A 17,545-nucleotide genomic window follows, 5' to 3' on the forward strand; every position below is an offset into this window, starting at 1 on the left:
TGCTGTGTCGGTTACTGTGATTTCATTTATTTCGCCAGCCCGATCTATTACTGTACATGGAGTGTACTGAGAAACGTTTTAATTGCTCGCTAATCGATGCTCATTATCCTCTGGGATGCAACGTGATAAATAGCGGAAAGAGAGGACTCTGGAAGAAATAACCACCCGAGGCACTGTCCAACGTTAAATTATCTTAGACAAGATCTTGTGAGTCACAAACCCTGAAAAATAATCCCAACGCGTTCAAATGATTTGTCTAGACTTGGTATTTCCAGCCTTTCCCGGGGAATTGGAGAAACACAGCAAGCTTTTCAAGAGCCCTGCAAAAATCATGCCGAATGAGACTTTATAGAGAAAGTCGTTACACTGGTGAAGACTACCTCTTCCAACCTCTTTACTATTAAACGTAAGAATCTGGTTATTTCTGAAGCAAGCACCATGGCCATGAGAATGGCTTCCAGGAGTGGAGACACAGAAGAAGTGCTAAAGAAATAACAATGAGAAATGAACTTGAAACCAACTATCTGTTGGGGGGGGGGGGGACCCTAGAAGCTAGATTATTTCCCTTTCTATACACTAAAACTAGAGGAAGTAATCGTTCTGATAAACTTTTCAGCGCCTGACAGCTTGAGTTCTACTTTTTGTTCAGTCATTAGCCATGTGATTTTGAGCAAACTATTTAGCCTCTATTTTCTCTCCGACAAAATGAAGAGACGGAATTTCCCTCATTCTCAGGCTGCATGTAGCATAGGATAGAAGCATTTTGGTGTGTGTCTGTGAAGAATGCAGATTCTGATACTCCAAGGGATTGTGATTCCACCTACAAGGTACCCAATGAATCTGCCTTTTAAAGAACTCTGGGTAGTTTTGAATTGAAATTGGCCTTTGAAAGCCACTTTTATTCACTCAACAAAAATTATCTGTAGCAAACCAGAGTCCGGGCACAGTGCGAACACTGAAGCTACCAGAGTGGGAATAGATAAGACCCTTGTCTTGCTAAGCATCTAGCTTCAGGGATCTGGTTCCCCAACATAATGGCTTCATCATAAATAACCAGGTTGTGTATAGTTAAATTACTATTTGGTTTTTTCTTCTTTGTTATGTTTATTGTTTATCCTTGACTACTTCTTTTTACTATCCCAAATAAACGCTGTTTGCCCTACCTCTTGCTAGTTAGTTCTAAAACACCTTTAAGTGTTCATGTAGATGCAATCTCAGTAATGTTTGCTAACTTATTTTTTCATAGACTGTTAAGAACAGTTTCAAGTTCATAGCAAAAGATATAAGAGAAGAAGATACACAGTCGTTCCATATAATTCATGCCCCCCATCCTCTCACACTCACATCACCTCCTCTATTATCAACATCACCAAACAGCGTCCTCCATTTGTTAAAACTGATGAATCTACATTGATTGATCATTATCAGCCAGAGTATTTGGTTTACATCAGTGTTTCTTGGTGCTATACATTCTATGGGTTGGACAAATGTAATGACTTATCTACCATTATAGCATTATATGGAGTAGTTTCACTGCCCTAAAAATCCTCTTGGTCCATCTATTTACCCTTTCCTGTCCCCCATTGAACCCTAGCAACCACTGTTCTTCATTCTGTCTCCATAATTTTGCCTTTTCCAGAATATCATCTAGTTGAATCATACAAGATTTAGTGTTTTCAGATTGGCTTCTTTCACATAGTAATACGCATTTTAGTTTTTTCCAGACCTTTTCATAATTTGATGGCTCATTTCTTTTTAGCATTAAATAATATTCCAAATATTCCATTGTCTGGATATATGACAGTTTGTTTATCCATACGCCTACTGAAGAACATCTTGCTTGCTTCCAGATTTTGACGATTACAAATAAAGCTGCTCTAAACATCTGTGTCCAGGAATTTGCTGGACATAAGTTTTCAATGCCTTTGAATAAAAGCCAAGAAGTGCAATTGCTAGATTGTAATGTAATGTAAAAGTGCTGTATTGTAAGAAACAACCAAATTGTCTTCCATAGTGGTTGTACCATTTTGTACTCCTGCCAGCAATGAATGAGGGTTCCTGCTGCTCTGCATATTCTCAAGCATTTTGTGTTGTTAACTTGTTTTTTTAATGTGCAAAAGAGGGGGATCTGTGCACAAAAGTGTACTTAATAACTAATATTTTAAATAACTCAAGATTTAATTGTACACGTTAGAAACAAGTTTTTAAGGCTCACATCTTATGTTTTTATAAATTAGCTAATAAGTCAAACAACTTAAGTTTCTCTAAATATTTAACACCAATAAACCCTACTTTTTTAAAGATAGATTTATTTATTTGAGAGAGAGAGCACAGCAAAGGGAACAACAGAAGAAAAAGCAGGCTTCCCACTGAGAAGGGAGCCCACATGGGGCTCAGTCCTAGGACCCTGAGATCCCGACCTGAGCTGAAGACAGATGTTTAACCTATTGAGTCACCTAGGCACCCACCCCCAACAAACCCTATTCAACAGTTAAAATTACAATTACAAATTTAATAATTTTTTTTTCTCTCAGACATTTTCTTTGGCAGGGGAGAGAACTGAAAATATTTAAGTTCTACTCTTACTCAATTTCAATTATACAATATAGTGCTATGATCTATATTCACCATGTTAGCTCCTCAGATTTTATTCTTCTTATAGCTAAAAGTTTGTACCTTTTTTTACCAAACCTATCCCTGTCTCCCTCACCTCCAGCCCCTGGCAACCAGTTTTCTACTCTCTGTCTCTATTAGTGACTTTTTTTAAAAAATCCACATATAGGGCAGCCTTGGTGGCTCAGCGGTTTAGTGCTACCTTTGGCTCAGGACTGAGTCCTACGTCAGGGTCCCTGCATGGATACTGCTTCTCTCCCTCTGCCTGTGTCTCTGCCTCTCTCTTTTTGTGTCTCTCATGAATAAATAAATGAAATCTTTAAAAAAACTAAATCCACATATACATGATATTAGGCAGTATTTATCATTCTCTGTCCTGCTTATTTCATTTAGCATTATGCCATCAATGACCATCCATTTAGTCACAAACAGCAGGATTCTCTTCATTCTTATAGATGAATAATATTCCATTGTGTATATCTCCTTTATCAATTCATCTGTTGATAGACACTTAGGATATTTCCATATCTTAGCTTTTGTGAATAATGCTACAGTGAACATGGAATGAATATACCTCTTCAATATCCTGTTTTCATTCCCTTTGGATATATATGCAGAAGTGAGATTACTGGATCTTATGGTAGTTCTGTTTTTCATAGGGGCTGCACGAATTTACATTTCCAGCAGCAGTGCACAAGGGTCCCCATGCACCATATGCACCATATCCTCGCCAACATTGTTATCTCTTGTCTTTTTTATCATAGCCATACTTACAAGTATGAAGTGATATCTCATTGTGGTTTTGATTTGCATTTCCCTGATAATTAGTGATGTAGAGCATCTTTTCAATTGGCCATTTGTATGTCTTCTTTGGAAAAACGTCTGTTCAGTTCCTCTGCCAAGTTTTTGGTTTTGTTGTTGTTGTTGTTGTTACCAAATTGTGTAAATTCCCTGTATATTTTGGATTTAGCCCCTTACCAGGTATGATTTGCCAATATCTTCCCACATTCAGTAGGTTGCCTTTTCATTTTGTTGATGGTTTCTTTTGCTGTGCCGAAGCTGTGAGGTTGGATATAATTTCACTTATTTTTACTTTTGTTGCCTTTCCTTTGGTGTCAAATCTAAGAAATCATTACCAAGACCAATGTCAAAGAGGCTTTTTCCTATGTTTTCTTCTATGAGTTTTATGGTTTCAAGTCTTATGTTCAAATCTTTCATCTATTTTGAATTGATTTTTATGTATGGTGAGACGTGGGGATCGGAGTCCAGTTTCATTCTTCTGCATGTGGCTGCCCAGTTTTCCCAACACTATTGTTTGAGGAGACTGTCCCTTCCCCCATTACATATTCTTGGCTCCTTTGTCATAAATTAATTGACTATGTGTTATTAATTATTATTCCTGGGCTTTCTATTCTGTTCTATTGATTTAAGTGTCTGTTTTTATGCCAATACCATACTGTGCTAACTTTGCAGTATAGTTTGAAATCAGGGAGCATGATGTCTTCAGCTTTGTTCTTTCTCAAGATTGCTTTGGCTATTCAAACTGTCAACTATTTCTAAAAATACAGAATTTTAAAAGGCACAAAAATTGAAAAACCCATTGCTACACTTTCCTAAAATTGTTAATAATATAAACTTAATTTTTAAAAAATTATCCTCTCTATACATATCTTCTTAGATAACAAGGTTGTTTTTCCTGACTAAGGTGAATACAAGTCCTATTTCAGGTCAATTTGATTACCAATTCAAGAGTATCTATTAGAAATTTAGAACCTCAATTCAAGTGTGAATTTGGGGAACAGGTAAGGACTATAATACAGAAAACTGGGAGAACATCCAAGACAATTAAACTGTGCCAAGAAAGTTATGGAACCAGACCCCTTTTTATAATAGTAATAAAATCTTCAAGGCTTATTTCATTTTAGAACTTGGTATGTTACATTTCGCACTATTTTTTTCTTCTTAATCATGATCTCTTACACAACTTTTGAAATAATTTCTTTCACAGCTTCATTTTTTTTTTACCATATCATTATTTTTAATGTCCAACGTTTATAATATGAGGGCCAGGGCTTTCTCCTCAACTCAAGTTTATAAGTTTTCAATTGGCTTGTGAGGCCAATAGGGATACTTCTTCTTGTCTAATTTGGTTTCTGGGAAGACTTCATTCAGGTCCTCAATGGTCATCTGATCAAATGGAATTATGTTCTTCATCTTCTCCAGCTCTTTTTCATATTCTTCAATCCTGGCCTTTGAAAGAGACAAAAACTCAGCACAGCTTTTCACATCTTCTTTTTCCTCAGCATCCACCTAGACAGTGTATTTATCCTCTGGCACAGGAAACTTCAGGGCATTAAACTTCTTCTCAAAGTCATCTACCAAGCCAGACTTTGCCACATTGGCCTTGTAGTAAGCACAGTTGATAGCAGGTGGTTTCTCAGGAAGAGTAGCGAACCTGGAGGTAAGCATCTCATTCCAGGATTTCAGGGAGTTGGCAATGGCCTTCTGGTTTCGGGGTATGATCTCCCCAAAAGCTACCCAGTCAATGGTTTTTAGAGCAAGTTTTCACCCAGCCATCTTGAGATCCTTCACTGACCCCGGCGGACCACAGTCCACTCACAGTTTCATTAATAGAATTTTGCACAGACACATACTCTCGCTGTAATACTTTACAGAATATTTTACTGTTTGATTTGACCTAAACTTCATTCCATACATGCATGGTTTGAATTGAGTAATATACATTGTGTTCTGTCAATATAAATGAAGAATTACATATGCTTTTGCCTACTTCTTTTGAGAAACATTAAAAATTCATTATAATTTTAACAAAACTAGTTCTATTTTTTGATACTCAAACAACAGAGATTGGTCAGCTGGAATCCTGTAAACTATCTCCTCTCTCTTTAACACTACACAAACATCTGTGATTGTGTCAAGCATCCTTGCTCTCCAGCAAGGACAAAGGTGTCCAGGCACATCTTGATTTTCTTGATTCCTTTCTATTGGAGAGAAACATTGAATTGGCTACTCTCCAGAATGTTTTAGTAGAGATTAATATCAGATTCCTCCACATGACAAAACATGGCAGGTAGGATGACATGTCAGCAGGGTATCAAAGATCTAAGTTGTAAAGGTCATGAGTTCATGACGTTGTTTCCAATTTTAACTTTATTAAGTCCTTCTTTAGAATCATTTTTTAAATATGTTTTAAATTTTCCCTTTCTTAGCTATCAGCTCTTCAGAGTTTTCATTATGTGTGTATATGTGTATTTGTGATTCATACAGTTATATGTAGGACAAAGAAAAGAAAAGGTATGGAGAAAACAGTAAGGTCTCTCATAACTTAAATGAATAAATAATATGAACATTTATGTTTATAGCATTTCCTTTAACTGGTATGAAAACATGCAATTTCTACAAATGTGTTTTAGAAATGTTTTTAATTAACAAGCTTTGGGGTTAATGAGTTACATTATGGATAGTTAAAGTCTCTATAGTAAAACAATCAACAACAAAATCCTTATCTCCATACTGAATGTCAGGAAAATAAAGAATCTGTAACCTATGATAAATGTGACAGCCACTCTTATTTAAAATCATTGAATTAGACTGAGCAGACAAGTAACAGGGCTTTGTGTTTAGTATGCTGAGTGGTAAGTATTCTGTATTTCTTAGGGAAAAGAAAACATTTTACAGAGGACATCTAAATAAAGAAAAGATGTTTAGGTCTAAGGAGATTGGGAAATTGCTTTTCTTCTGTGTAAGACTTCCTGTCCATATTTCACTTTTAATCGAGGCCAGAAAAATAATTATAAAGTATAATTCTCCTTGATGGCATAAGCTCCTGATTCCACACTGATCTCTGCCAGAGGCGGTACCAAACTGGACTTCATGGCAAAGCTGCCCTGGATACTTACAAATGCAGGTGATAGTGATATACAAGATAGCCACTCTGAACACATGGGGGACCTTAAAGGGGACTATTCCTGAATTATATTCGCATAAGAAATATAATCAGAAAGGCTTAATTTACAAATGTAAGTGCACTCTCTCATGCATGTTGAGTGTGAACTACCTTTACATCACTTTTAAGATTCTGAATCAGCCAAGTGGCATACTTAGATAAAATGAGAGGAAAAGAATTTTATAGTTATCTAGCAAGTGTATCATAGTGCATTCTATTCATATTTTTGAGCTGAGATACTCAGACACAAAGATAAAGAAACAGGGCAGCCCCAGAGGCGCAGTGGTTTAGCGCCGCCTGCAGCCTGGTGTGTGATCCTGGAGACCGGGGATCGAGTCCCACATCAAGCTCCCCGCATGGAGCCTGCTTCTCCCTCTGCCTGTGTCTCTGCCTCTGTCTCTCTCTCTCTGTCTCTGTCTATGAATAAATAAAATCTTAAAAAAATATATAAAGAAACAAATTGTAATATTCGTAGGTGAATGTTTGAATCATTACAAACTTTTATAATGTTTATGTCCTATGCTGAGTACACATAAACACTCCAAGTGATTGGGTATAATTCAAAAATTAAAATATTGGAATTTATTTAATGAAATTTTATATGTAAAATGCTATATATGGCAAAATGAGTTATGACACACCCCTCTGATCTTGAAGGAGAAACAAAATAGTATATGTTGGAATGTGTTTAAAATAATAAAAATTAGTCAAAGTCCATGGTACAGCAATTTCCCAAAGAGCAGCTACTGTGAACTCAAGCAGAGCAGAGTATAGGTAACAGTCTAATGTTATAGTTCCAGAAAGTGGTCTCTAAAATCAATCTACTTGGATCCAAATCCTAGCTCTACCACTTGATAGCTGAGTGACCTTAGGAAGTATCCATCTCCTCACTGTCAACAGGAATAAAAACCCACTTTAAGTGACTGATATGTCTAGGTTAGACTTAACTTTAGGCTTCTTTTGAATAAATACAAAGGTAACACTTTCAGAACAGCCGGTGACCAGCTGCCATTTGGTCTCTATTTTAGCCCACCTAGTTAACTACTTGCCATTTTCAGTCCTCTGCTCATGCTGTAAATAACATTTTCATTTCTTTGGGTAGATCTGGGTCTACTTTTGAGGAGGTAGCCACAGAAGACTTTTCCCTGAGAGCAGTGACTGCTTTAAAGAGGAGAGGTGTTCCTACCCTCCTAGCATCTCAGGCATCACATAAAAGTGCATCTGGCTTAAAACTTGGGACAATTAGCTGTCAACCCTGTTTGCTATAAACACCACCAGATCAGGCTGAGAACTCTCTTGTATACCTTGGACCTGCAAACTTTCCTTTCGAGCCACAGCTACAGCTTGACCTCCGTATGTGTCCTTTTTGGATGGACCTCATATCACCACCCTCCAGCCTGCAACAGGCTAAATTAGTCCTACCAAATTCTCTCTCCTGGGACCTCACACTGTACTTAAACACATTCGCAGGAAACCGTTTTGCCTATATTATTCCTAAGCTATATCTTAAACTTTTCCAGCATGAAGACAGAGTACTTACTGTTCACTCCACTCAGTACTTTGACTAGAGCTCAATAATGTAGTTGAGAGGGCTGATTCCAGAGAATAAGAGAAATCAGCATAAATCTTGCCAATATACTGTAAAATGTTACTTTGCATATAGGGCAACCTTAGAATGGGAAGCTTATTCACCAATAGGTGGCGCTGGTGGTTTAATTTCTGAACAGATTATTGACACAGAAAAGCAGTAAATTGCCAAGAATGTCTAATTTCGTTTTCCATCCCTGCATTGCATTTCTAGCTTCCGATATCCTCACCACCTTTCTCATATCTGTCTGCCTCTGCCCTAAATAACTCCAGCCTGAACACTTGGAACAGCTTCCTTAACCTGGCTTCAGAGTTTTCAACTCTCTTTCAAGCTATCCCTGAAATTTCTACTGAATCACATCTATAAAAGCTGATCTTGGGGTGCCTGGCTGGCTCAGTCGGTAGAACATTCAACTCGTGATCTCAGGGTTGTGAGTTTGACCCCCACGTTGAGTAGAGATTACTTAAAAATAAAATATTTTTTAAAAGCTGATCTGATCTTGTCAGTTCCCTGCTCAAACCTGAAGGAGCTCTCCATAGCTTCCAGTGCCAAATCCAAATAATCAACCTGGTTCTCAAACTGTTATTGTTTGCAACGTCGGTAATTTTTTTAGAAATATTTTATTTATCTACTTGAGACAGAGAGAGAAACGGTGAGGGTACAAGCACAAGCAGGAGGCAGAGGGAGAGGGAGAAGCAGGCTCTGGCTTGAGGTGGGAGCCGACTGGAGGGCAGGGCTCTATCCCAGAACCCTGGGATCCTGACCCAAGCAGAAGGCAGACACTTACCTGATTGAGCCATTTACACACCCCCAACATTGGTAATTTTTACTTTCAATTTATTATCTGGCTCAACTTGTCTTCTCAATTGTTCTTCTAAGCAAAGGTGACCCAAATATATTCTTATGCTCCCACTCAATGCCTGCAGATTGCTCCATTGGAATTAATCTTTCCATTGTTTATTCCCAAAGCATTTTGCTCCTGTAAGACTGTCCTATCCCTCTAGAGTCATTTTCAAGATCAGATGAGAGACATATGCTCTCTTTCAAAATACTGTGAACTTCCAGAGAGAAGGGATATGTATGTATTCATGGGAGACAGAGAGAGAGCGAGCGAAAGATTAGTTTAAAAGTATAACAAATTGTTATCGTGTCTCAACAACAAAAATTCTTGCCAATACCACCACAAAGAAGCAAAAGGAATTCAGTGGAGAAAGAGCAGTCTTTTCAAAAAATAGTGCTAAAGAAATTGGTACCCATATGCAAAAAGAGAAAAGAGAACACAGAGACCTTACACCTTTCACAAATACTAACTCATAGATCATAGACCTAAATGTACAATGCAAAACTTCTAGAAGAATAAATAGAAGAAAATCCAGATATACTTGGTTTTGGTAATGAGTTTTAACTACAACACCAAATGTATGATCCATGAAGGAAAAACTGTTTAGTTGGACTTTATTAAAATTAGCAACTTTTGTTCTGCAAAAGACACTGTTAACAGAATGAAAAGACAAGACACACACTAGAAGAAAATATGTTAAAACCTTATATTTGATAAGGAACTTATTTCCAAAATACAGAAAGAGCTCTTAACTCTGCAATAAGACGATAAGAAAAATTCAACAATAAGAAAATTACCCATTTTTTTTAATTACCCAATTTTAAAGAGACAAAAGACCTGTCTGATCAGACACCACACCAAAGAAAATAATCAGATGGCAAATAAGGGTATGAAAAGATACTCAACATCATTTGTGATTAGGGGATTGCAAACTGAACCTATAAGGAAATACCAACCCACATCGATTAGAAAAGCTAAAATTTAAAGAAAAAAAAAAAAAAGAAAATTAAAAGCCTGACAATATCAATTGGTGGAGCAACAAGAATTCTCTTTCATCATTGATGGAAATACAAAATGGTGCAGTTTGGTAGGTTCTTATAAAGCTAGCTATTGTCTTTTTTTTTTTTTTTTAGCTATTGTCTTTTTTTGAGAGAGCGCATGCAAGTGGAGGGGGACAGGCAGATGGAGAGAATCTTTTTTTGTTTGTTTGCTATCAGATTAAAAACATATTTTATTGGGCAGCCCCGGTGGTGCAGCGGTTTGGTGCTGCCTGCAGCCCCGGGTGTGATCCTGGAGACCCGGAATCGAGTCCCACGTCGGGCTCCCTGCGTGGAGCCTGCTTGTGTCTCTGCCTCTCTCTCTGTCTCTCTCTCTGTGTTGCTCATGAATAAATAAATAAAATCTTTTTAAAAAAACATTTTTATGATATATTCAAGATTCTGTTCAAAATATTAATTTTTCAATAAATATCTGAAAATGTAAATGAATGCAAGACAGTATGCTACACAACATGAAAAGCTATATTAAGTCTTCCCTTATTATCTAACAAACAAATCAATCACATCCAAAAATACATTGAATACTATAGGTCATGCTGATATGAGTTGTTTTGTATCTGCAAGGGTTTCTTTTTAATTTCAATTCAATTAGTTTTAAATTCAATTAGTTAACATAAAATGTATTATTGGTTTCTGAGGTAGAGGTCAGTGATTCATGAGTCTTATAAAATACCCAGTGCTCGTTATATCCTATGCCCTCCTTAGTATTCATTACCCAGTTACCCCATCTCCCACTCCCTCCCCTTCAATGACCTTCAGTTTGCTTCCTAAGATTAAGAGTCTCTTATAGGTCATTTTTGCTTTTGTTTCTTTTGCCTTCGTGGATGTATCTTGCAAGAAGTTACTGTGGCCAAGTTCAAAAAGGGTGTCGCCTGTGTTCTTCTCTAGGATTTTGATGGAATCTTGCCTCACATTTAGATCTTTCATCCATTTTGAGTTTATCTTTGTGTATGGTGAAAGAGAGTGGTCTAGTTTCATTCTTCTGCATGTGGATGTCCAATTTTCCCAGCACCATTTATTGAAGAGACTTTCTTCCAGTGGATAGTCTTTCCTCCTTTATCGAATATTAGTTGACCATAAAGTTGAGGGTCCACTTCTGGATTCTCTATTCTGTTCCATTGATCTATGTGTCTGTTTTTTGTGCCAGTACCACACTGTTTTGATGACCACAGCTTTGTAGTACAACCTGAAATCTGGCATTGTGATGCCCCCAGCTATGTTTTTCTTTTTTAAAATTCCCCTGGCTACTCAGGGTCTTTTCTGATTCCACACAAATCTTGAACTATTGGGACTTCATCAAGATAAGAAGCTTTTGCACAGCAAAGGATACAGTCAACAAAACTAAAAGGCAACCTACAGAATGGGAGAAGATATTTGCAAATGACCTATCAGATAAAGGGCTAGTTTCCAAGATCTATAAAGAACTTATTGACCTCAACACCAAAGAAACAATCCAATCATGAAATGGGCAAAAGACATGAAGAGAAATCTCACAGAAGAAGACATAGACATGGCCAACAAGCACATGAGAAAATGCTCTGTATCCCTTGCCATCAGGGAAATACAAATCAAAACCATCATGAGATACCACCTCACACCAGTGAGAATGCGGAAAATTAACAAGGCAGGAAACCACAAATGTTGGAGAGGATGCGGAGAAAAGGGAACCCTCTTGCACTGTTGGTGGGAATGTGAACTGGTGCAGCCACTCTGGAAAACTGTGTGGAGGTTCCTCAAAGAGTTAAAAATAGACCTGCCCTACGACCCAGCAATTGCACTGTTGGGGATTTACCCCAAAGATACAGATGCAATGAAACGCCGGGACACCTGCACCCCGATGTTTCTAGCAGCAATGTCCACAATAGCCAAACTGTGGAAGTGGCCTCGGTGTCCATCGAAAGATGAATGGATAAAGATGTGGTTTATGTATACAATGGAATATTACTCAGCCATTAGAAACGACAAATACCCCCCATTTGCTTTGACATGGATGGAACTGGAGGGTATTATGCTGAGTGAAGTAAGTCAGTCGGAGAAGGACAAACATTATATGGTCTCATTCATTTGGGGAATATAAATAATAGTGAAAGGGAATAGAAGGGAAGGGAGAAGAAATGGGTAGGAAATATCAGAAAGGGAGACAGAACATGAAGACTCCTAAATCTGGGAAATGAACTAGGGGTGGTGGAAGGGGAGGAGGGCGGGGGGTAGGAGTGAATGGGTGACGGGCACTGAGGGGGGCACTTGACGGGATGAGCACTGGGTGTTATTCTGTATGTTGACAAATTGAACACCAATAAAAAATAAATTTATTATTAAAAGAAAAGAATCTCTTATAGGGATGCCTGAGGGAAAATAAATCAATTACTTTTGATTGAGCAGTTGAGCATCTCCCTTTGGCTCAGGGTGTAGTCCCGGGATGGAGCCCCACATTGGGCTTCCTGCGTGGAGCCTGCTTCTCCCTCTGCCTCTCTCTCTTTCTCTCTCGCTCCCTCTCTCTCTCTCTCTCTGCCTCTCATGAATGAATAAATAAAATCTTTAATAAAAAAAACTCTCTTATAGTTTTTCTCCCCCTCTCCTTTCATCTTGTTTTATTTTTCCTCACTTGCCCTATGATCCTATTCTGTCTTTCTCCAATTGACTTATTTCACTTAGCATAATACCCTCTAGTTCCATCTATATCATTGAAAAGGGCAAGAATTCATTTTTTGATGACTAACATTCCACTGTATACATATACCACATCTTCTTTATCTATTCATCTTTTGATGGACATCTGGGCTCTTTCCATAATTTGGCTATTGTGGACATTGCTGCTATAAACACTGGGGTGTGTATGGGAGGGGTAGATAATCTTAAGCAGGCTCATGCCCGTCTCAGAGGGTCGACCCACAACCCTGAGATCATGACTGAGCCCAAATCATGAGTTGGACGCTTAACCGACTAAGTCACCCAGGTGCCCCAAAGCTAACTGCTGTCTTAATATACAATCCAAAAACCACACTCCTGAGTATTCACCCAATTAATTGGAAAACTCTTGTCTACACATTACATGCAAATGGTTTTTTTTTAAGATTTTTTTTATTATTCATGAGAGACACAGAGAGAGAGGCAGAGACACAGGCAGAGGGAGAAGCAGTGGGAAGCCTGATGCAGGACTTGATCCCAGTACCCTGAGATCACAGCCTGAGCTGAAGGTAGATGCTCAACCACTGAGCCACCCAGGCGTCCCGACATGCAAATGTTTATACCAGTTTTCTAATAATCAAAACCTGGAAGCAGTCAAGATGTCCTTCAACAGGTGAATGTATAAACAAAGAGTGGTACATCAATGCAATGGAATATTATTCAGTAATAAAAATATATATGCTATCAAGCCACAAAAAGACATGTATGAATCTAAAAAGCATATTGCCATTTAAACTGAAGAGGCAGGGCACCTGGGTGGCTGAGTGGTTGAGCATCTGCCTTTGGCTCAGGGTGTGATCCCAGGGTCCTGGGATCGAGGTCTACATGAGGCTCCCCATAGGGAGCCTGCTTCTTTTTCTGCCTATGTCTCTGCCTCTCTTTCTTTGTCTCTCATGAATAAATAAATAAAATCTCTTAAAAAAGAAATAAAAAAATAAACTGAGGAGGCTACATACTGTATGATTCCAATTATATGACATTCTGGAAAATTAGAGTGTCAGTTGAAAGATCAGCAGTTACTAGTCATTCATGTGAAGAGGGAGAATTGAATATATGACACAGGGTGGAGTTTTAGGGTAGGATATACTCCATTTGATAATGTTGATTCTCATGGGATTAGGGGTTCACAATGTGACACTATTATACATAAACATTAGAATTAATTCAGTAAATGGGTGGTCAATGGCAGGAACCAGGTTTTTCACTGTTGGAGTGGAAGTTTATAAATAAACAAGGGAAAGAGGTTAGAATGATCAATGTGATAATGAATTACACTTGAAAACTTCAGTATGATATGAATTCATATTTAGCTTAATATAGATACAAATGGTTACATACAGAAATAATTATAGATGTGTATATGGCATGTATGTATGGTCTGGTACATATAGAAATATTTACAGGTATGTGTATATATAGTGCGTAGTACACACATACTTCCTTACTCTGTCAGCTTAGAGGAGCTAGAAGCAATGACGCCATACTTGCAATAAGCATACCTAAAACTGAGAGCTTGATTTCCAATACCATTCCCTAATGAAAGGAAGCAGGACCTGGTAGAGAGAAGGATGACTTTAGGACTGGGGCAGGAAATATGCAAGATGAGCCTCAAGTGCATAGTAGTGCCTAAAGTAAGGGATGGCGAGGGACGCCCGGGCAACTTAGCGGTTGAGTGTCTGCCTTAGGCTCGGCGTGATCCTGGGTCAGGGATCGAGTCCCACATTGGGCTCCCTGCGAGGAGCCTGCCTCTCCCTCTGCCTGTGTCTCTGCCTCTCTCTCTGTGTCTCTCATGGATAAATAAAATCTTTAAAAAAAAATTAAGGGATGGCAAACACACACACATCCACACACACAGTGATGGGGGTCTGTCAAAGGGACAAAGGAGTCAACTAAAGGAGTTCTCAGTTGCCAAAGCTGGCATACTTTAATCAGCAAAATAAAGTAGTATTAGCCTATAAACTAAGGTGTAAAATAAATGAATCCATAATGGTATAAAAAATAAATAAGAAAGAAGAGACAAACCTCCCATACAGAAGAATTATAAATAACTCATGTAGATACTCCACCCTCAAGGAAGAGAAATTTAACTTCCCACTCCTTAAGTGTGGAGCTGAACATCATGACTTTCTTCCAGAGAGTTCAGTGTGGAGGTGGAAAAAAAGAGTAACTCAGTGGAGAAACCTGACAAGGTGCAAGGTGACTAAGATCAACACAACGTCCTTTATATATATATATATATATATATATATATATATATATATATATATATATATATAATTGGTGTTCAATTTGCCAACATATAGAATAACACCCAGTGCTCATCCCATCAAGTGCCCCCCTCAGTGCCCATCACCCAGTCACCCCCACCCTCCACCCATCTCCCCTTCCACCACCCCTAGTTCGTTTCCCAGAGTTAGGAGTCTCTCATGTTCTGTCTCCCTTTCTGATTTTTCCCACTCATTTTTTCTCGACGCCCTAAATCCTGTTGACAGTACATACCTTTGATAGGATGTGATGAAATGTCACCATATCTCTACGGTCTTCATCCTATAAACACATTATCCAATCATGAGAAAAACATCAGAGAAACCCTAGTTGCGAGATATTCTACAAAATATCTGAACAATACTGCCAAGGTCATTGCAAATAAGGAAGGTCTGAGAAACTGTCACAGCCAAGAGGAGCCGAAGGAGATGTGACAAACGTCACCAGAATGGGATCCTGGAGCAGAAAAGAGACCTTAGGTAAAAACAAAGGAAATCTGAATAAAATATTGACTTACATGAAGAATAATTTTTAATATTGGTTCATTAATTGCAACAAATGTACCATATTAATGTAAGGTATTCATAACATGGAAAACTGAGTGTCGGATGTATGGAAGTCTGTACTACACAGTTTTTCTGTAAATGTAAAACCATTCTGGGGCACCTGAGTGGCTCATTCAATTAAGTGTCTGCCTTTGGCTCAGGTCATGACCCTAGGCTCCTGGGATCAAACCACCTGCCCCGATCAGGCTCCCTACTCAGCAGGAAGTCTGCTTCTCCCTCTCCCTCCTCCCAGATCTTACTCTCTCTTTCTCTCTCTCACACTCTCTCTCAAATAAATATTAAAATAAACAAATAAATAAATAAATAAAACCATTCTAAAACAAAATTTTATTTAAACAGAAGCCTTGATTATATATAATTCTCTTTTCCCCAGCTTTACTCAGATACAATTGGCATATAACAACATTATATAAGTTTAAGATGCGCAGCATGGTGATTCAATACACGTATATTGCAAAATGATTATCACAATAGGACTAGTTAATGTCTCCATCACCTTATATAATTACATTGTGTGTGTATGTGTGTGCGTATGTGTGTGTGGTGGGAACATTTAAGATTTACTGTCTTGGGAACTTTCAAGTATGTAATACAGTATTGTTAACTATAGTCACCATGCTGTGCATTAGATCCCCAGAACTTACTCATCTTATAACTGGAATGTTGTGCCGTTTGACCAATGTGACCCTATTTCCCTCACCATACCCCACACCTAGTCACTGGCTGCCACCATTTTACTCTCTATTTCTGTGAGTTTGGGCTTTTTAGATTCCACATATAAATGTGATCATACGGTATTTGTCTTTCTCTGTCTGATATATTTCACTTGGTACAACATCCATGTTGTAGCAAATGGCAGGATTTCCTTCTTTTTCATGGTTGAATAAATAATATTCCATTATTATATGCACTACATCTTCTTTATCCATTCATCTGTAGACAGACACTTATGTTGTTTCCTTAGATTATATATAATTCTAACCACTTATACAGGGGAGGAACTTCACATACCACAAAAGAGTAAGGATCTAAAACATTACCCTTGATTTTATAATTTTTTTTCCAAAAACTACTGAATATGCCTTTCTGTAATGTATATTATCTGTCATAGTATTTTCAAGGAGCTTCACTGGTTCTCAAATGAGGGTCATACTATCACCCCAAAGGGCCATGGGAAATATGTGAGAGTGAGTTGAATTGACATGTTGCCTAGCAGTTATCACTGACATTTTGTGAATGGAAGTAGAGATATCAAAAGCCCTGTAACAGTCACATGCAATGGATAATTTCCCTACCCCAAATACCAATAGGCATTTCCTTGAGAAACACTTGAGATGGAATTAGACATTATTTCCATTTTTTGAGTACATAAGCTATCAGATTATGGGACAAAATTTTACTATTACTTCCACCATCTTGATTTGTCATAGCTTTGTATATAATTGAGATTAAACTCATATTATTATCATTTTCTTCAATAAAGTTCTGTGAAGTAGCTAGAACAGTCATCTTGATGTTACAAGTCAGTAACTTGACAAGTATATGTCAAGCACCCCCAGGTGAGTCAGTAGCCAACTTTATCATGTCTTCCGCTTGTCTTTTCTAATGAACACAGGTGAATCTATGTTTCTCAGTTTGGAGAAATATCTGAAATGATGAGCTACATTTCACATGTGGACTCCTTGTTCTAATTAGCTCTCAGGTGAAAGAGAAGCTTGGTGCTGATCATTTACATAAATTACATTATTCTTCCTCTTGCCCACCATAAGATTTTACGGGTGCAAATAGATTTTCATTATTTTAAGTTAACTATATTTTAAGGGAAGATATCATTAATTTTTTAATCTTGATTTATAACTAATTCTTAAATCCTGCATTCTACAGCTGCTGCCTCCTATAAAGATGAAGTGGTAATTGACAGGTATATTTTTACACAATTTTAAAAATGTGTACTGTAAG

The 17,545-nt window shown here is 37.8% G+C and overlaps 1 pseudogene; it reads right to left on the minus strand.

The window, feature by feature from the left end:
• Positions 1-4,662: 4,662 nt before the first annotated feature.
• LOC112678388 (ATP synthase subunit d, mitochondrial-like) lies at positions 4,663-5,190 on the minus strand (annotated as a pseudogene).
• Positions 5,191-17,545: the final 12,355 nt, after the last annotated feature.

This window comes from Canis lupus, chromosome 29 (assembly GCF_003254725.2).
Source record: "Canis lupus dingo isolate Sandy chromosome 29, ASM325472v2, whole genome shotgun sequence".
Classification (NCBI taxonomy): Eukaryota; Metazoa; Chordata; class Mammalia; order Carnivora; family Canidae; genus Canis; species Canis lupus.